The following is a 24,643-nucleotide window of genomic DNA, read 5'->3' as shown; positions in this document are numbered from 1 at the left end:
GATAAATTTAGAAAATTGTACCTTTTATTAAAACAGAAAAAATTGTAATTTTGTAGTTATACATTTGAATTCATTAAAAACTAATAGGCAAACTGAATTATCTTTCTAAAAATATCAGAATTTACTATTATCAGCTATAAATTATGACAGATTTTAGATGTTTTAGTCTTTACTATATTAATGTCTATATTATTTATCCAATTATTTGAACATTATATTATAAAATATTGTATCTTTAGATGTTTTAAGTTATAGCACAGCATATACTAAAATATAACTTGTTTTTAATGCCAGATTAGGAATCATTAATGACAGTGGCCTGCCTCCATTAAAGACAATTTAATTCATCTTAATTCAAGTTTATAATATAATTAAAATAAATATTTTGTGCTTGCCTCATCATCACTTTTTAAATAGTTGGTTTAGTTCAGATGTGTTGGGTTGTAAGAAACATAAGGAAAATCGTTAACACTGTCAAATACATATTTATTTGATAGAATTACATAAATAAAATTAGGCATGAGAATCCACATGTACAGATAAGCAAAAGTATTTGAATCTAAATATTGCAAATAGAAAGCAAAAAGAAATAACGAAACTATAAAACTAGCTCTCACATTTTATTTTTAGACTTTGCAAATATTAATTTTAGGGGAAAGGCTACAATGGATCTGTAATGCTGAGGAATATTAAACAAAACTGTTAATGAATGAGTACGTGAAATTTGAATTATCATTGTTCTAAAATGAACAATAGCATTTATTTGTCTCTTATGCAATTAATTATGAATAGATTTAATTGCAATTAATTCTGTATGCAATAAACTTAAATACATACATACACACATACCTAAAAGAATAAGTATATTAGAGGTATATATACACATATACATATATACAATTTGAAATTTGCAGATTTTATAATTTTGAATCTTATTCTGAATGAAATAGAGAGCTATTGGAGGGTACAGAACAGAGAAAATCCCCTTAAGACTAGAAATATAACAGAGATCTAAAGGAAATGTTATGTATATAGACCAATACATACATGTAAAATTCCAGGGAGACGTTAACAAAGAAGATACAATTACGAAGTTATCAATGTATTAGTAGCACAGACTAGCTTCACCCAATAATGAGTACAGACAGAGAAAATTTAATGAAGAATGAGCTTCAAACTCACTTATGTTTACAGTTTAGAAAACACAGAAAACTCTGGAGGCTGTAAAACTATAGTTAATGAAGCAGAAGCAGAAACAGGGACAAGAGAGGTTCACGAACTGATGAAAATGTTTGAACGGGAAACATGGTAAAATATGTAAATGCTAACAAAAGGTGTAAAATGAAAAATGATTATTGAATGTTGACATATTCACTTAATTGTTGATCTTGAAAATAACTCTTCTCATGAAGCCGCTAAGAAAAATCTTGGCTGACATAATTCAAAAGAAAATGGATGATAGTGATTAACACTGTGTAGACACCTTGTGTGATGAATTTTTCTGTGAAGTAAAGAGGAGAAATGAGTTCCTGGAGTTAAGATGCTGATTGAGGGTTTCATAGTGGTATCACAGGTATTTTAATAACATGGTAATATTGGGAAATGGATGAAAATGAAAGGACAAAAAATGGTGAGATTTAATTTTGTTTGTTTTGTGTGGTTATGCACTCATAGTTCTCAGGTTTTAATCCTTCCATCTCTTTGCTCAGGAACTACTTCTGGTGGTGTTCATGGGGAAGACTTGGTATTCCAGGGATCAAACCTAGGTCTGCACCATGCAGGGTAAACACTACACACTGGACATCTGGTCATGATTTTTTAAAAAGAAAAGGGAAAGTGGAAAAGAAGACAAGAAATTTGCTTTATAAAATACATAGATAGTATATCAAGGTATCTAGAGAAAGAAGCAAAATGTTTGGGGCACAATATAGACGGTTGATGAATGATAGCTACAAGGGAGACGGCTTCTCTGTTGTAAATTTTTCTCACTGAAGTAAGAGAGAAGTTGGCCAGAGAAAGGTAAATAGAAAAGAGGTACAGGATGCAAAGAGAATGTAGAGAGTGTAATAACGTATGTAGAAGTGATAGTTTGGAATAATATAATGGACTTTTTTAGGCTATAAAGGACACTGCTTAGAAATTAGAAATGAGAACAATAAGCATTATTGCTTGTTTTTTACATGTTATTTTTCTGGGTTGTATGTAATTTGCTTTTTATAGCAATAATTACCCGATTATACTGTGAAGAGGTGACTTTAAAAAGTTTGTTATCTTCTCAAGTTAATAAGATAAAGGAATATATGGATATGGATTTGAGGGATAATGTAAGATTTTATTGTTAATATTGGAAAAGGTTAATGGCAAAATCATTGCTTATCACAATATATTGTGATAACTGAACTTAATTATATGCCAAGGAGAAAAAAAATGAAGAACATTAAGTAAATGGAAAGGATGAAAAATTTTTTGCGCACATTCTGATATCACTGTAGTCTGAGAGCCCACAAGTACTAAATATTGTATGAATAACTTTTAAATTCTGTCTTTTTTTACCGAGAAACATACAAATATAGAGTAATAACGAACACTATGTTTGACTCCTTTGGCATTAATATTCATTTTGAACAAAATCACCTTTTCCAAGCTTTATAACTAAGTTCTTATATTTTAAAAAAGAGTTTAAGACATAAAGCATTTTAAATCATCTGATTTAAAGGCTAACTGTATTCCTGACTTCCAGATTTGTCAAATAAACTAGGAAACAAACAAAGTTAAGAGACATCATTTTTTCTACTCAGAAGACCAGACATAGGACCAATGTATGAGTTGCTTAGCTGTATTCATACTCTCAAAATAGGTGTTAAATCATAAACCCTTTCCAACAAAATTTTTGGACAAGACTGTGTCTTCCACTTTGGTGTGGGATACATAACACATAATTCTTATTTTCCTGTTATTTTGTGTGGCACCAAAAAAGACATTTTTTATAACAAAGACAATATCATAGCACATACATTTTTTAAAATATAAAGGTTACCAAGAATATTATATGTAAAAGGACAGAGTCCCATTCTAAGGACAAAACACGCTTGCTTTCAAATGATTTATTGAGGCTGTGGACAGCTGCAAAATAACTATAGTCAAAAACCAGCTGTACTCTATATAAGGAAATCTTTGAATGAAAAAATCTTTGCGCAGATATATGGAACAATCTACAATATATAAAGTACATTAGGGCATTTGTCCTTTCTCTAAGTAAGAACTTGGATAAATGATCACTGAAGAAACAATGAGATTTTCGCACGAAGTTGGGAATGGCATCCTCCCCCCATCTCCCTGTTCTTCTGGGATCCTGGTGGTCATGCCCACAAACTGCATCTGGTGCCATATAATCTCATTAATGGCCATGATGCAGAGATTCAGAAATAAATCTCTTGAAGAGAGAAATACAGAATGATAGGCCGTAGAGATGCCTCTGGACCCCAAAGTCCCCATCCAGTAAAAAAAAAAAAATGTTTTTTACTTAAACTGAGCTGTATAACATATTTAAAATTTTAGAATTCCTGGAGCTCATGGCCACATTCATAGTTGCATAATATCTCATTCTTATACAAGGGCTTAATGGCAACAGGGTGAAATACACCAATTTTCACATACTTTCCTCTAAAGAAATCTTTTGGATCATTTATTGGATTATTTTTAAGCAATACAAAATAAATTATTTAGATCCTTCTTTGGAGGCAGCATCTGAGGTTTGGGGCATAAACATTCAAGATATAGTGGTGGGAGGCATAATGGTGGTGGGAGGTGAAATGGTGGTGGAATTAATGTTGAAATATTTAATGTGACAAATTATTGTGAACAACTTTATAAAAATAAAGTAAAATTTAAAAAATAAAATTTAAAAAGAAAAATAGCTTCTTCATATGAAATGATGCTAACAATTAACAGTCATATTAGAAAATTATGGGTAAAATACCTGACAGATTAATTTCTCCATGATTATAATTTTTATAATGAGATAGAACAATTCTTTTTCTTTCTTATTTTTCTTACTTTGATTAGATTTAGTTCTCTACAATTTCAATTCCCACATCAAATTATATTGTTTCCTTTATATCCTAATTACATTATGTTACAGTTAAGAAGTGGCTTTGACAGACTGCCTAATAGTAACAGGAGCATCTGTTCTCAATGAGAACACGATTTGCCTTTGCCATTTAGCTGCCCTTTGATCTTCCTGTTTCAGCAGGTGTTGTTAACTAGGCAGATGTCATTCCGCTAGTTTACTTCCTCATTTCATGTCCCTATACACTACTAGCAAAAATACTTGTAAGTTCTTGATAACACCACTTCCACATTAAAGAGTGCCATTTAAATCCAGGAGTAACATGGAACATTTCTACACAGTTAAGCTCCCTAAATTTCTAGTCTCCCTTTGCCTTCACAATTTATTTTTATGTGCCAGTACTCTCCAGAAATGCATAAGCTGTGTATCAGTGTTTCACTTGAAGTGGAAGTTTTTATTTAGACTTAGATATCAGATGACATCACAGAGTATCAGAAAAACTGGGGGCTGGTGAGCCTCTTCCTTAAGTGGGGAAAAAAGGAAACTAACATCAGAAATCAGAAATTAGGCAGCGTTTTGAGAAATAGCTAGTGACAGACAAGGAAATTATGTATAAATGATGCAAATGGAAGAGAATAGAGCATTAAAATATGTTTTGAGAAAAATAAAAGTACTGTGTGACTCTTTTTAAAAGAGAAACCTAAGGATACTGACTGTCCTGGAGAGTGAGAGGAGAGGAAGAAAGCAATCTTTTGAAAAAACAATAATTAAAAATGTCATAAGACCAAGAAAACAACTAACTGTAGAGAAGTTCAGAAAGCTGACAGAAGAGCCATATAATTAATGCAAAAAACTATACACAGCCCAAAACATTTTTAATAAAATTTACAATAGTGAATAAGAAAAATATTAAGGGCAAAGAGAAAAATATAGCAATAAACACAATGGTATTACAGTAAGTTTATCTATTGTCCCAAAAACATAGACTAGGAGAAATGACATTCACAATACTAAAATATAAAGATTAGTAGTTAATAACACTATGCCAGTAATATTTTCATTGAAATATGACTGAAATTTTAATTGTGGAAAAATTATACTATAATAACGTATTAAAAAATGGAAGTTTCTCTAGATGAATAAAAGTTAAAGCAATTCAAACCAACAGACCTATCCTCTAGATATTTTGATATGAGTTATACTTTAAAATAAAAAAGAATAAATATCACGAAACTTTGAGAAGTTTAGTAACTATATAGAGTAAAAAAACGTAAAAGATTATGATACAAAAAATGATTAGGGGGGAAGAAATGACAGCTAGTCATTTGAAGAGACTATTTTAAATATAGAAACTTTAAATAATCTTCTACATAGTAATAATAAACAAAAGTCTGAATCAGAGAAACTAAGACACCCAAGAGTGGCCGAGATTAGTACCAGGAATTTTGCTCCATGGTTTGGAGGCCAGCCACACATGCTAGGGGAAAAGGGAGCTCAGATAGAGAAGGGAGCACCAAATAAAGAGTGTTGGGGAGGCTCCTCCCAGGGTGGGGAAGCATGCTGAAAGTAGTTTATAGATCCAACATGATTCCACTCAATGCCTCTTTTGCAAACCACAACACCCAAAATGAGAACGAGAACAAAAGGGAATGCCCTGCCACAGAGGCAGGGTGGGATGGGGGAGATGGGGTGTGGGAAGGAGACTGGGATCCATGGTGGTGGGAAATGGGCACTGGTGAAGGGATGGGTATTTGATCACTGTATAATTGAAACCCAAGCACAAAATTTGTAAGTCTATAACTGTACCTCATGGTGTCTCACTAATAAAAATTTTTAAAACAGAAAAGAAAATAAGAAGAAAGTGCAAAAATTATAAGGAAACACCATCTAAATAAAATTACACAAAAATGAAATATGATAAATACAAATAACCAGCAATAAAAGAAAATAGCAATAGTTAAGTCATATTTCAAAATTCATCCAAATATGAGTTTGTGAGCTCACCAATCCAAAGGAAAAGAAGGGATAGGGGTAACTCAGCAGCAAAGCACATGCCTACAGATATAAGGTCACCAGTTTGATGCACAGTCCGGCATGCACTGAATATGATCCACACTGTGTTACTATTATTTGGTATTTCTTGAATCACAATAAATTGTGTATATTCTCACACACTGCGAGGAATTGCCCTGTTTTTCAAGCTCCACAATTAAAGTTTTAAACACCAAAACCAAGATGCAAGACTCTTGGCAAGAACCACAACTAAGTTGCATATGAGCTTAATGACTAAACTGTGTGAATTCAAGTAAACAAGTAATCAAGCACCACAACTGTCTGTGAACTGGAGTGAGCATGAAAACCAACTATATGAGTGCCACATTCTAGAGTGAAAACCCACCAATCATAGCACAGCATTGTAAAAGGGAAGGGGGGTTATTGATTTTAAATAAATAAATTTAAAACATCTAAAGATATCAAAAGGTACTGGCTTTCTGGCTCTCTTAAAAGGCATGTGTCATATTTATTTTAAATTATATACTAAAATACATATAGCACAGATGAGAGTCCCACAGCAAATATAGACAAAGACGTTAAAGAGTCATACTGAAAGACTGAAGTATTCAGTATTCCAAGTCATTTTTTATAGAGAAAAGAAATAACTACCACCCTTGATATTTATAAATTAGACCTTAAGTGAGAAAAGTAATTATAAAGACAGGTAACTCATAACTATAGTGATGCAAATCCATCAAGAAAATATAACATATATATATATACATATATATATATATCCAAAGTAAGAAACACTCAGTTTAAAAAAAATAACAAGGAGATAATCTTACATAATGTATTATATCAAAAAGACAAAAATATACAAAAAATGTTTATATTCAAATAAGTTGATATTCTTTTGTAAACGTAGCATTCTCAAGGATAGTTCAAATGTTGGTACACAAAATTTGTCTCAATAAATAAGTGAAAATTAAAAACATATAAATTTCTAATCACAGTGTATGACAATAGAAATAAACCATGAAAATCAAACTGAAAAGCAGATCATACTAAAATTAAGCAGCAAGTATCTGAAGAATTGTTCTGATCAAAGAATAAGAAAAAATATCTGGACACCAAGGAAAGAATAAAAGCACTATTTGAGTTGATAAAATATATAAAAAGAGTTGTTAAAAATGTTATAGTAATGCAGCCATTTATTAGCAGATTAAAAACTATTAAGAATACCATCTAAACTTATACTTAAAAAAATAGAATAAGTCAGTAAAACAAATAAAAAATAAAATTAAAAGCAGCAGTAAAGTAAAAATAAAATATTACACAAAATATTAATGAAACAAGGAGCTGTTCGAATTGTAAACTCTAAAACTCTACCTAATTTTCTTAAGAAAAGTAGATACAAAAATTAAATCTATTTCTTTTTCAAGAAAGGAGTGGTCACATCAGATTCTAGAAATACAAAAGTGAAAGACTACAATGAACACTTTTTATAAAAAAATCAAATTAATTAAAGATACAAACGTATGTATATATATATATATAAATAACCTTTAAGATTTAAATCGGCATAAAGATATATTTTCAGCAGATTGAAAGTAAAATCATTGGTGAAAACATTAAAAATTGATTAAAAATCACCTAATAGTGGGGGTATGGTGCCGCCAGCAGGTCTATCTGTACCTGTGAGGCGAGTGCATCAGCAGCCTGATGGTGCCTTCAGACTTACAGATACCCCAAAATTGCTGCTGTGCCGTTGGCCAGACCCCAAAAATTTGGGGCAAAGTTTACCAAGAAAGTAAATGGCCAAAAGTTAGGTATGTGGGAAATACACCCACAAACCACCTCTGGCTCAGCTATATACTTGGAGGCATGGCCTCTCGGGTTCCTGATTGAACTGCTTAATGGCCATGATCCCAGAGACTCAGAAACAGATCTTGAAACCCAACGGCTTTTGGCAGAAATGCGTCTGGTCCCTGCAGTAGGTCACCGGTGGGACCTACCGGCCAACCCAGGTGGGAATAGGTTTTGTGCCTTGGCCTGTTCCCCCCTGGAGGCCCAGTGGCTGCCATCCTTCAGAGGCCACTGGAGAGTCAGGTTTGGGCCCCCAGTGATGAGACACACAGGGCCTCATGGGAGGGGGATGGAGCCGGTCCTGTCCTCCCCACCCCAATGAGACCCCAAGTCATCGCCCATGAACGGCCTTTCTGGCTCCTTATCAAGCTGCTTAACAGCCTTTATCCCAGAGACTCAGAAAGAAATCTCAAAACCCAGCAGCTTTTGGCAGAAATCCCTCCAGATTTAAGTGTTAAAATTTCGGAATTTCAAAATCACATGGCCCTACTGCAGCCACACGACATCATATCTTATTCATAGCCAGCAATAGAACACAAATTTTCTACTGCTGCTTTTTCAGCAGATCCTAGTGTTGGGGTAAAATCTCAAATAATAATGGTGCGTCTGGTGTCAAAATATTGAATGTGTTCAAAGTAGAGAGAGAGTAATGTGGAAATCATCTGCCTCACAGGTAGGGGGAGCGTGTGGGATGAGGGTATACTGGGGTTTTTGGTGGTGGAGAATGAGCACTGGTGAAGGTACGGGTGTTTCATTGTATGACCGAGACTTAGACCTGAAAACTTTGAAACTGCTCTCATGGTGATTCAATAAATAAAATTTTAAAACATGAAAAAAAAAAGTAAGGTGGAATTCATGCACAATTCAATCAGCTAATCAGTGGCTGAATAAATAGCAGTACTCCTACATAAAAAAAAGAAGTTAAGTGGAAAATTTTTAAAGATTATAAGCAAAAAATATCAAAATAGTCAAAAAAATCACCTAATAACAAAAACATAACTATATTCACTAATGGAATATGCAAAACTTTAAAAAGGCAAACACCTAATTCCTTTCTTTCTCAAAGGTAACAGTATCAAAAACTAGGGAAGACATACATTTTTAAAGGTCAGCATTTCATTAATCCCCAAACCAAAGGCAGAGCCAAAAAATAAACAAATTTGCAGACTAATAGCTTTGATGAATAAATATGTAAAAAATTTGATTTTGAAAACTCAAGTCAAATCAACAGTGTACACTGTGGCCAAGTGGGACTGAATTGGAATGACATATAGAATGTTATGGAGTGATGTCATGAAATAATGTGCCATGCATATTATCTATATTTTGCAAACATTTAAAATGGTGGACAATTTTTAGATTTATAATCACATTTGAAATTTATTATAAAATGTCATTTTTTCTATGTAGAAAAGCTGTGATGATCTGGATTTCCAAATAATATCTTCCTTTCTAAAAATAACAAACATGGGAGCCAGAGAGATAGTATAGGTAAGGGAAGTCACTTGAAGATGACCACAGTTTGATCTCAGCACTGTATATGGTCCCCTGAGATGGGAGTAGCCAGGAGTAAGAGCTGAGCACAGACACACATATCCAAAGCATCAAAAAAATAACAAAATGAAAATAGTATTTTAATGATTCCTGAACACAAATAAGTTGGTTCCAAGAAAGTAAACTACCCCTGATCTCAAAATATAAGACATTTGTGTCCCTATGTTCACTGAAGCACAATGAACAATAGTCAGGCCTAGAAACAATCAAATCCAACTCAGTTATAAGAAAATATAAAATCATGCAATTTTCCACAATGTGAAAGCAACTAAAGCGTATGGTGATGAGTGAAGTCAGTAAAAGGAGGAGAAACCAATATAGAGTACTCTCTCATATATTGAATATAAAGAACTTTAATAAAGGATCAACAAATGGCCAAAGACAACAGAACTGAAGAGTTGGTATGAAGAACTGAACTTATCGAGGAAGAAGGGGAAAGGAAGGGACATTGATTGTGAGAAGCAGAGATTCTGTGGTATTGTAACAGGATATAAATGAAACTATCAATACCAGTAATAAAAATCATGATACCACAATAAAAATGGAAAACAATATAACTTATAAACATTTTAAGAAGGATATCAAAAATTTTAACTATGCTAGCAATATAATAAGCTTAGGACTATGTTTTAAAATAACTCCTAAATATTTTAAATAAAAACCTTAAACAAAGAATACATCATTTTAATCTTGCTTTCTCCATCTTTGAAAGGGTCACAATAAAACTCTGATTAATATTTTATATATTTATTTGAAGATCAAGAAGAAGCACTTGAAAGCATTTTGAGAATTATAATATTATATTGAAACCTGACTAGAATATGGACACTAAAATAACAATATATTCTTCTTATATATATATATATACTATTACTTTTTAGCTGTAAACCTATTAAAATGCATAGGCATGACATGGATTCAAAAAAATATGGTTATTAGTATATCAGAATCTGCTCAATATTCAATAATATCTACATTCATCCTTGCAAATGGTTAAAAGGCTTCTTTGAAATCAGTTCATGTGAATTTCTCCTTAAAAATTAATCCTGTTTTAAGCAGTATTATTATTTATTATATTATTAAAAGATAACAAATGAAAAATGGACTGTATCCCAAAGTACTTACTGAACTACTATTCACCTATCACTGATTCTCATTCAAATACTTTTCTTCACGCCTATTAACTCAAATATAATGAGATGAAATCTTGGCTAACATGAGGACCTCTGACCTAAGTGTACCATGGTAATTAAGGAGAAATATGACATGTATAATATAATGTTCTTCTCACTTATAAATTAATGCTATTAGGTGATATTTTCCAAAAGCCATTAAAATATCTCTCATTAAGAGCATATTTGTCTGCCCAACTTCTAAATGTTCAAAAGTGATTTTAAAAATTAAAAACTGTAAGAACAAAAAATTAGTGTGAATAGAGGAAGTAAACAAGAGAGGAAATGATAAAAGATACAGAATAGGACCCTGATCATTAGCATCATAAACAAAAAACAAAACAAATAATTACTGAGATAAAGCCATTACTTAAACCCATTGATTGCATAGAAGTCACTGTCACCATCCTTCCATTGTTCATCAATTTGTTGAAGCAGGCCCAATAACATTGTGAGACTTGTTACTATGTTTGGCATATTGAATATATCACAGGTAGCTTGCCAGGCTTTGCCGTGCTGGCTAGACACTCTCGGTAGCTTGCAGGTCTCTCCAAGACGAACTCCAGCCTGTTGTGTTAGCTGCGTGCAAGGCAAACGCCCTACCCGCTGTGCTGTCGCTCTAGCCCCTGCATAGAAGTAATCAGGTAATATATACTTCTAGCCTATAATTTAAAGATGTTTTTGGAAACTCAGTCCTAAAGAAAAGGGAAACAAAGGAATCATAAATGAAATATTTTTAGATGAACATTTTTTAGGATCTCTATTTAGAGACTGCTGTGAAGAAATAGTATGCTAGTTATTAACTCATTTCATTAATACAGTGGTTTTTAAACCATACCATTAAATGATCCCTAAAGTCTATTTAACTTATCTCTAATTCTGTAGGGGTTGTGATTCTCTAGTGGGACACTGGGACCAGTAATGTATAAGTACAATTATAAGTCTTAATATCTCCACAATAAGTAAAACGATGCTTTTATATGAAAAATGTGATTGGGCACTAAAAACAGTGTCAGAGGTTTAAAAGTTTCTCCAGTCATCACTTTAAATGCATCTCACTGAATTATATGAGATGGCATACACAATAGATATAAGAAAAATTAAATTAAAAATCACCAAGTTAGGAAGCTTCTCTAATATATTTATGACCCAGTCATAAAAAATGAAACTGGAGTGATATAGAAACTAACTTATTTTTAAAGGCTTAGAGACTAAATTTTAATGAATTAAAAAGTAAGTGAAGTTAAATGCAGAATCAATACTGAAATAAGAATCCAAGAACCTTCCCTCCCAAGCATGGCTGTACTGCTCTTCCCTTTCAATCTAGGTGTTCAAAGAGCCTTACTAGTCAAGTAAATGGAGACTATAATAATTAATAGTTTATAAATATCAAGGGTAGGGCATTTGCCTAACACGCGGCCAACATGGCCGACCCGAGTTCGATTCCTCCGTCCCTCTCGGAGAGCCCGGCAAGCTACCGAGAGTATTCGATATGCCAGACACAGTAACAACAAAGTCTCCAATGGAGACGTTACTGGGCCCGCTCGAGCAAATCGACGATCAACGGGAGGGCCTTTACCTTTACCTTTACCTTTAAATATCAAAAAAACTATGCTTGACCTGTCTGACTTGTGTCAACAGCATCAGTTAGTACTGATTGCTTTCAAAGATTGACCACAGGCTGATGTGTGTGCTGGTGGATGCTGGCGTATCATGCACAAATAGTACACACTCCTTGGAATTTCAGTAGCTCGCTGAAAACAAGAGGTGTGCACTTTATGTACTTTTATTCAGCTGTTCTCTATAATATGTTCTCCTGCTAAAAGACAGCATTTTCCCCCTTTTTTTTATTAGTGAAACACCATGAGGTACAGTGTAGATTTACAAATTTTTGTGCTTAGGTTTCGATTATACGATGATCAAATAACCATCCCTCCACCAGTGCCCATTTTCCGCCACCATGGATCCCAGTATCTCTCCCACACCCATTCTCCCCACATCACCCTGCCTCTGTGGCAGGGCATTTCCTTTTGTTCTCTCTGTCCTTTTGGGTGTTGTAGTCTGCAAAAGAGGCATTGAGTGGCAATCATGTTCAGCCCATAGTCTACTTTCAATGTGCATCTCCCCACCTGGGAGGATCCTCTAAACACACTTTATTTGGTGCTCCCTTCTCTATCTGAGCTGCTCTTTCCCCTAGAATGCCCGGCTGGCATCTAAGCTATGGAGTAATCTTCCTAGTACTTATCTCAGCTATTCTTGGGTATTAATCTCCTATTTTGTTACTTTATATCCCCCAGATGAATGCAATCTTTCTGTCTATCCCTCTCTTTCTGAATCATTTTGCTTAGCATACTTTCAATGTAGTACCACTTATATGTAAATTTCATGACTTCATTTTTTCTAACAGCTACATAGTACTCCATTGTGTGGATGTACCAAAGTATCTTTATTCAGTCATCTGTTCTCGGGCACTCAGGTTTTTTCCAGATTCTGGCTATTGTAAAGAGTTCTGCAATGAACAAACAAGTGCAGATATCACTTCGACTATACATTTTTGCCTCTCTGGGATATATTCCCAGGAGTGGTATTGCTGAGTCCAGTGGGAGCTCATTTTCTAATTTTTTGAGAATCGTCCATACTGTTTTTCAAAAGGGCTGAACTAGTCGGCATTCCCACCAACAGTGAAGGAGTGTCCCTTTCTCGCCTCATCCGTGCCAGCATCAGTTGCTTTTGTTCTTTTGGATGAGGTGTGAGATGGTATCTCATTGTGGTTTTGATCTGCATCTTCCTGATAATTAAAGATGTAGAGCACTTTCTCATGTGCGTTTTTGCCATTCGGATTTCTTCTTTGAGAACGTTTCTGTTCATTTCATTGCCCCATTTTTTGATGGGGTTGGATGTTTTCTTCTTGTGGAGTTCAATCAGTACTTTATATATCCTTGATACCAATCCCTTGTCAGATGTGTATTCAGCGAATATCCTTTCCCATTCTGTAGACTGTCTTTGTATTTTGGTCACTCTCTTTTGAGGAGCAGAAGCTTCTTAGTTTAAGCCCCATTTATCTATCTCTGTTTTCACTTGCTCGGACAGTGGCGTGACATCTTTGAAGATACCATTAGCTTCAATGTCATTGAGGGTTTGGCCAACTTTGTCTTCAGTATACCTTATGGTTTCTGGTCTGATGTTGAGGCCTTTAATCCATTTTGATCTTACTTTTGTACATAGTGTTAGGCAGAGTTCTGAGCCCAGTTTTTTGCATGTAGCCATCCAGTTTTGCCAGCACAATTCGTGAAAGAGGCTTTCCTTACTCCACTTCACATTTCTTGCACCTTTATCAAAGATTAGATGATCATATGATTGAAGGGAGATGTCAGTGTATTCAACCATGTTCCATTGGTCTGCAGTCCTGCCTTTGTTCCAGTACCATGCTGTATTAAATATTACTGCTTTGTAGTAGAGTTTGAAGTTAGGGAGGTTGATTCCTCCCATTTTCTTTTCCCCAAGAATTGCTTTAGCTATTCGTGGGGGCTTATTGTTCCATATAAATTTCAGGAGTGTTTGCTCCATTTCTTTGAAGAATGTCATGAGTATCCTTATATGGATTGCATTGAATTTATACAATGCTTTGGGAAGTATTGCCATTTTGACAATGTTAAGTCTCCCGACCCATGATCAGGGGATATCTTTCCATTTCCTCATGTCCTCTTTTATTTCCTGAAATAGAGTTTTGTAGTTTTCTTTCTACAGGTCCTTTACTTCCTTAGTTAAGCTGATTCCTAGGTACTTGATTTTCTGGGGCACAATTGTGAACGGGATTGTTTTTTTCATTTCGCTTTCTTCTCTCTGTCACTGTTTGCATGTAGGAAATCACCTCTTGATAGATCAACCAGACTCAAGCTTAGCAAGGACATACTTCATCTCGTTAATCTCTGCTCTGAGTTTTATTATTTCATTTCTCCTGTTTGGGTTGTTCTCCTTTTGTTGGTCCTTCTCCAAGCTCTTAAGCTGTGAGGTTAGGTTATTTATGTGGGCTTGCTCCTCCTTCCTGAGGAATGCTAGTAGAGCTATAAACTGTCTTCTTAACACAGGTTTTGCTGTGTCCCATAAGTTTTGGTAACTCATGTGCTCATTTTCATTCGTTTATAGGAATCTTTTGATTTTCTCTTTGATTTCCTTTCTAAGCCACTCTTTGTTCAATAGTGCACTGTTTAATTTCCAGGTGTTTGATTTAGTTTTCTGTTTTTGTGAGTGATTTACTTCTAATTTCAGCGCATTATGGTCTGAGAAGATTGTTGGTACAATCTCTATCTTCTTAATTTTATGGAGGTATGTTTTGTGGCTCAGCATGTGGTCTTTCTTGGAGAAGGTTTCATGTATGCTTGAGAAGAATGTGTATTCAGCTTTTCAAGGATGAAGTGTCATATATATATATATATACATATATATATTACTGTTACTGTATTTCCCTTTCTTCCATTGTTTCCCTCAGATGAAGTATGTCCTTGCTAAGCTTGAGTCTGGTTGATCTATCAAGAGGTGACAAAGCGGTATTGAAGTCAAGTCTCCCATAGTATTGTGGGATATTGATGTCTTTCTCCAAGTCTATGAGTAGTTGTTTTAAGTACTTTACTGATCCCTCATTAGGTGCATATCCATTTAGTATTGTAAGTTCTTCCTGTTGTACAGATCCTTTGATCAATAAGAAATGGCCTTCACTGTCTCTTGTGACCTTCTTCACTCTGAAATCAATGTGGTCTGATATTAGGATGGCTACCCCAGCTTTTTTATGGGAGCTGTTTGCCTGTAGGATTGTTTTCCAGCCTTTGACTCTGAACCTGTGCTTGCTTTGACTATTGAGATGTGTTTCTTGCAGGTAGCAGAATGTTGCGTTCAATTTTCTAATCCATCCTGCCACTCTGTGTCTTTTAATAGGTGCGTTTAGCCCATTGACATTGAAAGAGATTATTGTCATGGGTTTTTCCCCATTTTTCTGTTGAAATTTGGTGTATTTGAGGGGCCATCTTGCCTTAAAGTAGCCCATTTAGTTGTTCTTGTAACCATGGTTTTGAGTCTATGAAGTTCCTGAGCTCTTGTTTGTCTGTGAAACTGTGTGTTGCTCCTTCAGTTATGAATGAGATTCTCGCTGGGTAAAGTATTTTTGGTGAGGCATTTATTTCATTGAGTTTTCTCACTATATCCCACCACTGTTTTCGGGTCATGAGGGTTTCATCAGACAAATCAGCTGTGAATTTTAAGGATGCTCCTTTGTAGGCGATTTCTTTCTTCAATCTTGCTGCTTTTAGAATTTTGTCTCTGTCTAAGGTTTTGGTCATTTTGATCAGGATGTGTCTTGGGGTATTTTTATTCAGATTTCTTCTAGCTGGTACACCTTCAGGCCTCCTTAATGTGGTCACAAGTTTTCTTCAGCTCTGGAAATGTTGCAGCAATGATGTCTTTGACAGTTTCTTCTTCATCAGGGTTTTCTTCCTGTCCCTCTGGGACTCCAATAATTCTTATGTTACCCCTTTTGGCTTCATCTCAATCTTCTCTTGCCATCTGTTCCCCAATTGTGAATCTCTTTTCCATTTTCTGCTCTTTTCTGGAGAGTCTCTGAACTTCATCTTCGAGCTCACTGATTCTGTTCTCAGCAGCTGTTACTCTGCTGCTGAGGCCTTCCACTGAGTTTTTCAATTCGCCTACGAGATTTTTCAGGTCTGACATTTCTGATTGCATTTTCCTCATTTCTGCCTTCAAATCGTCTTGTCTTTTATTGGCATTGCTTTCCACTGTTTCTTTTAGCTCCCTAAGCATCCTCAGTATCTCCCTTCTAAATTCCATGTCAGAGAGGTTGTCTAATACTATAGTATTGTTGGTATCTTCTGGGATAGCCTCTTCAATAAGAAAGTTTGGTGGGCTTTTGCATTGCTTTACCATTGTGACCTGTTTGGTTTAGATCTTCAAGTTCACTGTTACTGTTCTGCTTTATATGCAGAATGAATTGAGACAGGCTTAACAAGTCATTGGCTAATGTGTTTCTAGTGGTTGAGCTAACCTAGAGAAGATTCCATCTAAGAGGATAATTTATGGTTCCTATGAAATATGTAATGGGAGAATATTTCGCGGCCGTGTTAGCGGCCACGGCTTCGAAAAGGGTCCCTGGCGCTGGGTGCCGTGCAGTACCTGGTTGAATGAGGAGAGCATGCTCGGAGCCGTTCAGCTTTCTTTATGGGAGGTGTGTCTCAGTTCCTGTCCTGCACAGATCAAGGGTGAAAACTGGCTGTTCTAGGGGATCAAGCTAGCTGCGCATGCTCAGAGAGAGTCCCAAGCCCTGGGTGCCGGGCTGTACCTGGTTGAATGAGGAGAGAGTGCCCGGAGCCGTTCAGCTTTCCTTCCGTGAGATGTGTCTCAGTCCTCATTCCACGCAGATCAAGCAAGGACAGCATTTTTAAGTCAGGAAGTTTATTTCATTCTTGACAATAGAGTGATGGAAAAAGGACTAATTGAGCTAGAAGGTTTTATTTTTTTAATTTAGGAGAATGTTTTATAAATAAATAAATTTACCAGAACTAAATTTCTTAATATTATGGAATATATTACAAGTGCGCTGTGAAATCCTATTTTTAAATTGCCTAAAACTGCTATTGGTGTCTGGTATTTAATTTAACGCATTCTTTTTGTCAAACTAAAATTTTGATAAGTAAATCATTTTGTACTAACTCTTCAGCAATTGACAGAAAAGCTGTCAATTCTATTGAGAACTATTGTTCCCTTTATGTTTCTTTTTGCCAGCATAATATTTATTTCCTCCCCCACTTTTTTTCTTTGCATTAGTTTATGGATTGTGATGCTCAATGTAATGTTTGAGCTTATATGGCAGCATAGTTTTCTCTTGAAATATAAAAAATGTTTTTCCTGTACTGCTTTTAAACTGATTAGTTTACATTTTGGAAAGGAAACGGTTTGGATCACACCTGACTTTGCTCTAGGAAAAGTTCACCTCTCATTTTAGGGTTCACTCTCAGCAGTGCTCAGGTGACCATGTGGAGCTAGATATTGAACCTGAGCCTTCCACATATAAGACATAGTGAAGCCCTTGGAATGATCACTTTGATGTGAATTAATTTCTTCACTGATGCTCCTTACTCAAAATAAACTATTTTTACAACAGCAGTTAATGTCAGTTTTTTTCGTTTTATAAAAAAAATTTTCAATTTAATATTTTCTTGGATAAAGGCCAAATGCATTTTAGTATATGTATGGTTTGTGTGTGTGTGTGTATCTATGTGTGTGTGTGTGTTTGTGAGTGGGGGAAGGTAGAAATAGTAAAAAATAGAGGAAATTTTTGTGATAAACTGAGAAGGACATAACTGAGACCAAGATTCATTCAAAATATCTTGGGGGACAAAAAGACAAATAGCATTCGCCTTACATACTACTGATCAGGATATGATTCCCAGTAACACATGTAGTACTCTGAGTACTGGCAGAGGTCAATTCTAACCACAGAGCTAGGAATAGTCCCCCAAGCCTCTCCACTTGTGACCAAAATCACTTCCACCCCCAAATAGAGAAATGTTAACTTCTAAAAAAGATACTTATATGTCAACCAGATGCTGGTAAGCCTAACTTCTAGAGCTGTCAATTTTAAAAAAGCTTCAACTGCCTATTCCATTTTACTATGAAATGACCCTAGTTTTTAAATGATTTAATCTCGAATGAATGGTTTAAAATAAAATTAATGTTATAATATTAATTATGTCTCTTCCTGTTTGCTGGATTTAGACCAAAGAGTAAGTCTTATTTGGTCCATAGTTTTTAAATGGTGTTGAATATGCATTTATTTTTATTTTAATGAGCAAGAGTGATATTTATAATGTCCAAACTTTCTTGAGACCAAAAATCTGAATCATTTCCAAAGGAAGAATCATCTGGAACTGAGTTGCTTCCTTTCTCCTTTCACTGAGAATGGCATTCTCAAGTTTTAATATACATCTGCCTTTTAAAATTATTTTGTAAAAGACAACTTCATTATTTACCACTGCTTATTTGCTATAAGTAGTATTTCTAATTTCTAACATTTCTATTTCTAGTATTTCTCAGTGCAGAGAAGTGATAAAGGAAGACCTCAAAGAGAGAAGAGGAGCAGTGCTGGTAGATGCGGCAGAAGCCGGGAAAAGCATCTGCAACGCCCGCCTGTCCTTCGCCAACTATAAGACCAAGATGACTGCCCTCCGACGTCCTGATGGATCTAACACATCTCCCAGAAGGGCAATGGAGAAGGTTATACATGACTTCTACTCAGATCTCTTTGATAGCCACGTCCACCTCCCCACAGACCAAATTCCACAGGATGGATATGTCGTTCCCAACGTTCTCCCTTCTGAAATCCAACATGCCATTTTGTTGGTAAAGAATTGAACAGCACCCAGCCCAGACAAGGTCAGACCTGAACACCTGAAGAACCTGCCGTCAGTACTCATCAATACACTGGCTCGGCTCTTTACATGCTACCTGTCTGAAGACAAGGTTCCATCCCAGTGGAAAACCAGCAGGACTGTACTACTTTAGAAGAAGGAAAACATCCACGACATTGACCACTATCACCCGATCTGCCTGTTGTCTGTCGTCTACAAGCTGTACACTCGAGTCATCCTGAATAGAACTGGCAAAACACTAGATGAAGGACAACCATGTGAGGAAGCCATTTTCCCAAAAAGATTCAGCACAATTGACCATATGCACACGATAACCAAGCTCATTGAGGTTTCTCGGGAGTTCAAGTTGCTGCTCTGTCTAACGTTCATTGATTTAAAGAAGGCCTTTGATTCTGTTGAGAATATGCAGCCATCACTGAAGCCCTAGCCAAATAGGGCATTCAAACTCAATACATCAGGATGCTCCATGAGCGGTATTATGGATTCACTACAAGGATCTCACCATTCTACAAAGAAGTGATCATAATGTCAAGAGAGGTGTTCAGCAGGGTGATACCATTTCATCAAAACTCTTCAGTACCAACCACCCTCGAGAACGTCATGCGACAACTGGAATGGGAATGAAGATAGACGGTGGGTAACTACACAGCCTCCACTTCACTGATGACATCGTTCTAATAACACCACACATCAACCAAGTGGCATAAATGCTGATTGACTTCAACCGTGAGTGTGGTAAGGTCAGACTATAGCTGAATCTCACAAAGACAATTATGAGAAACAGCCTCGTCCCTGATGCTCCATTCACTCTCAATGGAATGACCATCCCCGGATGCAACAGTTATGTGTACCTAGGTCAAGAATTTAACATGACGAATGACCTGCACCTGAGTTATGCAGGAGTAAGAGAGAGGCTTGGAACTCCTTCAAGAACGTTGAAGATAGTTAAGAGGATGAAGAACCTCCAGCTCTGGGCACATCTCTTCGATTCCATGCTTCTTCCTGCTTTAATATACACCTCAGAGACCTGGGCCCTACAACAACAGGATGAGAATTCTATTTGGGTCTCCCAAAGAGGAATCAAAAGAGCTCTGCTTAGAGTATCACGCTTTACTCAAATGAGAGAAAAGAATCCGGAGTTCTGACCTCCATCGACGGTCAAGAATCAGGGACACTGTCTCGTTTCCCAAGGTGTCGAAAATGAAATGTGCTGGACACATAATGAGATTTGGAGACTACCGCTGGACTAGAGCCATTACCGACTGGATTCCATGGGATGTTAAAAGACCACCTACAAGATGGTTCGACTTCTTCTTCAAGACCCTGAATGGTCAGTTTGAGGTTCTTAGTGTTCCTAGAACAAGCAGATGCCACTGGGCTACACTAGCACGAGACAGGGACAGATGGAGATGTTACTGGCGCCCACTCGAGCAAATCGATGACTAACGAGATGTTAAGCGATCATGTACTATTTCTAGATTATCAAGTGCAATGGGCAATAACGTTATTATAAGAGATTAGTTTGAAAAAAATAGATTTGAAGTTTTGAAATCTTCATTTTTTTTCATCTGTTTAAGTGTGATATTAGGAATATCTAACAAAAATCATGATTAATAAAGAAAAAAATTACCATGGAGTCTGAACTAAAACAATACCGAAAAAGAAATATGAATTCATTATTGACATAGAAGAGTTTGGATGCTGAGATCACTCTCAAGACGTATGAAGGTACCGGCAGAGGAATGGGGGCATGCGGGTCCCAGAGCTGAGATCTTCAAGCCTGTTCAGATCAGGGCTGAGCATCCTCCACCCAGATCCTCCATCTTCCAGTAGGCAAGGGTCATACTCACCAACTGACACCCTGGCGCTGTATAATCCCACCAACAGCCAAGACCTGGAGACTACAAAACCCAGGTCCCGGAAACAACATCTTATTAACTCATTCTTACTTTGGACAACCTAGCAGGCTACCGAATGTAACTTGTCCACATGGCAGAGTCTGGCAAACTCCCCGTGGTGTTCCCAATATGCCAAATACCAGTAACAATGATGGTTCTCATTCTCCTAACCCTGAAAGAGCCTTGAATATGCTACCTTATAATCTCAGGGCTAGGACAAAGGAGACGTTGCTGGTGCCTGCTTGAGGCAATCGATGAACAACCACAATGATCGTGATCGTGGTCGTGATAGAATAGTTTACTAACTTAAAACTCTAAATCTTGACTGAGGGAAATGATTTTTATAGTTAACGTATTCTTGTAGGCCTTCATAATGTGAGGAGAAACTCATATCTTTTAAGATGTAATAATTTATCTCAATAAATGTACACATTGTATGCTTTATAGAAATAATATGGTACTTAATTATAACACCAAATTTTCTAACGTTTTTTTTAAATTCAATCATTTGGAATGTTTGTTCTTTAATTTTCTTATTAATAGTTATCTGTCTTTATTTTTATGCTCTGTAGCTCAAAGTGTTAGAGTAGTACTTTGTCCATAGAACTCTAGTTGTATAATGTATAACTGCTAAAAGACAAAGATGATACAGACATCAAAAGGGCTAGAAAAAAAAAGAAAATAGAAAATATTTTGCTCATGCTTTCTATACTAGTGAACAAACATTTATTCAACACTTGTGACATAACTACTTTGGAAAAGTAACTGATCCTGGTTCCATGAAATGATACTTTAGGGAATGTGATTACTAAACAAAGTAATAGATAAGATCAAGCTGGTCATAGCTTGGGACTGAGGAAGATGTACAGCTCAGGCTCTGCAATGCTGGGGACCAAAGGACCACACCAGAGGCCGTGGTTGTTTATCGACCACACCAGGCTCTGCAATGCTTGGAGGCCACAGGACCACATCCAGTAATGTGGAGGGACTCTATGGTTGCTGGGATGGTACCAGGGTATTCTATCATCTTTATCTGTTTTTTGTTGTTTTGTTCTTGAAGCACAACAAATTTTTCCCAGCAAAATGTTAGCTTTGTGCTCATGGATCAGAGCTACTTCTGGCTTAGCCTCAAGAGGACATCTATGGTGCCAAGGATCAAATTTAGGTCAGTGGTATCCAAGGCATATGCACTAACTGGTGTTCCATAGCATATGCCCCTTTTCCCAACCTCTTTTCAAAGAATTTTTAATGACATACCAGTTGTTCAAAGTAGGATTAAAGATTAAATGTTTAACTAGAAATGGAGGAATATTTGTAAAGATGATTTTATTATTTTTATAAGAACATTTAAAATTTTATTAATGTTATTTGGAGTGGGGCATCTCTAAGGGATAATCAACGACCTCTCTTGGGGATAGTTGGGCAATTTGGGGATAGTTGGCCAATCAAGCCAGCAATTCAAAGTGAGGAATCAGGGATGAGTCTTTCTATCGAGTTTGTGTCATTAAATACGCTTCCTTTAGAATTTCTTATATCAGAATGATGGATACTTATTGATGAAGGGAGGCAGCAAATATGAGAAATCTGATAACTAGGGAAAGTCATTAAATAAGCTATAGATTTAAGTAAAAGATACAAGTTTAATATCAATGATATTTGAATCATATAGATGGAAAGTGTTTATGACATAAGGGACAAACCTATATCAGTCTTAAACTTTTAAATTAACTAAATGTTAGCATGTTATCAAGTTTAAAGAAATACAACTTGTGACTCAGATTTCTATAACATAAGATATCCTTTACGTGTAAAACTATGAAAAATAAATACAGATAAAAAATAATTTTAAGGTAAGGCAGATATACACTATTAGGGAAAATCATCTTGACTTAATATAACAATATACCAGGAGATAAATCAAAGTAAAAAGCTCTGCAATGAAAAATTTGTTAAAAAAAGCATACAGAGAATGTAAAAGATAAACGTAAAGTTATATAGCAGTAGTAAATATGATAGCTAACCAATAAATAATGCATTTTATATTCATTTTAATAACTAAATTTAAATGTCAATAATAATCCCATTCTTTTGGAGTGCATCCTTTCAATAAACTTTGTCCATGTTCATGCACATCTATAATTTTCATAAATTCTTTTGTGATTCACCCTAAGAACCTATTACTGCACCAATATATAGTAAAAGCTTCTAAAGAAAAACAAAATCTCACAAATCATAATGTATTTTTTATTATACAAACTCAAAGTATAAATATGCATTGTGGTTGAAAATTAAAGTAAGAACAAATATTTAAGGAGATAGACATAGTTATATCATTTTAAATAAATAAAATATGAAAAAATAATTTCTAGTACATTTTTAAAAAATTAATATAGAAAGATAACATCATGAAATTTTACTAATCTATATGTTTTCTGAATTTCTACAACCTTTAGCAATTTTTTCAATGAACCTTCAAGAAAAGAAGTAAATTAGATTATGATACCATAAATGCACAAAAAGTTGAATTTTATTTGTTCAAATTACAAATAAGAAATAATTTAAAAATATCCTGGAGTAAGCATAACAAGAAGAATAAAATACACCAAAATATAGAATTGAATTACTAGAGGGAACAAAACTAGTCCCTGAAACACTGCCTTTAAAAGAGGAAAAAAAATCCTAAGTACCAGGAGAAAAGTAGAGAAAATAACTAAGACTTTGTACAAAATCCTTGGAGATGAAATAAATGATGAGAACTATCAGGAACTGGGATATGAGAAAGGAAGCAATAATTTTTTGTCTATATACAGTGTAACACGTTTTTCCCCATTGTTGGGGGGAAAAAGTGTTTCCCCAATATTAGTTTAGCAAGAATGTAGTGTATGAGTTGAGGATGACTTAGAAAAGTGCAGAGTAGATACTGAAATTTTTAATTTTTATTTCTATATATTAAATTTTTATTTCTAAAATATTATAAATTGAAATGCCTTTTAAAAATTTGATAAGTATTTTTTATTGTTTTAAATTTTTTTATTAGGGAAACATAGGGCTGGAGCAATAGCACAGCGGGTAGGGCGTTCGCCTTACAAGCGGCCAACATGGCCGACCCGAGTTCGATTCTTCTGCCCCTCTCGGAGAGCCCGGTAAGCTACCGAGAGTATTCGATATGCCAGACACAGTAACAACCAAGTCTCCAATGGAGACGTTACTGGGCCCGCTCGAGCAAATCGACGATCAATGGGAGGGCCTTTACCTTTACCTTCTCTTATTATTCATCTTTCGGTATTCATTAACCAAAGGATAAATCTCCAACACTCACATGCATTAGATAGATAGCTGAGTAGGCTGTGTATCCAAGATTGGAGAGGATTTTTCTGACCATCTCAAACACTTATCTGCTAGTAGCCATTTCCAGCATGAGTTTCCAGTAGTAGGTTGTTTTCAAGCTGAGATATAATTTTGTTCTCTTCTTTGGAGAACAATTTTGAATTTGAGCTTCTTGCTTTTCCATTCCTACCCATATTGCTTTTACTGTCTTGGGACTAATGTAAATGAGCTTCTGGTTACAGAATTAATCCCTTCTGTTTATAAAAGAAAAAAAAAATATGTATCAACATACACTACAGGAAATGTTACTGCTAAGAAAAATTT

At 35.4% G+C, this 24,643-nt stretch overlaps 1 protein-coding gene across 1 annotated transcript in view; it reads right to left on the bottom strand.

Annotated features, from left to right (window-relative positions):
- LRP1B (LDL receptor related protein 1B) overlaps nt 1-24,643 on the bottom strand; it is a 1,985,988-nt gene that overhangs the window by 925,760 nt on the left and 1,035,585 nt on the right. The window lies entirely within an intron of this gene.

The sequence above is a fragment of the Sorex fumeus genome, unplaced genomic scaffold (assembly GCF_029834395.1).
Source record: "Sorex fumeus unplaced genomic scaffold, SorFum_2.1 ptg000035l, whole genome shotgun sequence".
In the NCBI taxonomy this organism is placed as follows: domain Eukaryota; kingdom Metazoa; phylum Chordata; class Mammalia; order Eulipotyphla; family Soricidae; genus Sorex; species Sorex fumeus.
This window is presented reverse-complemented; position numbering and strand designations above follow the sequence as displayed.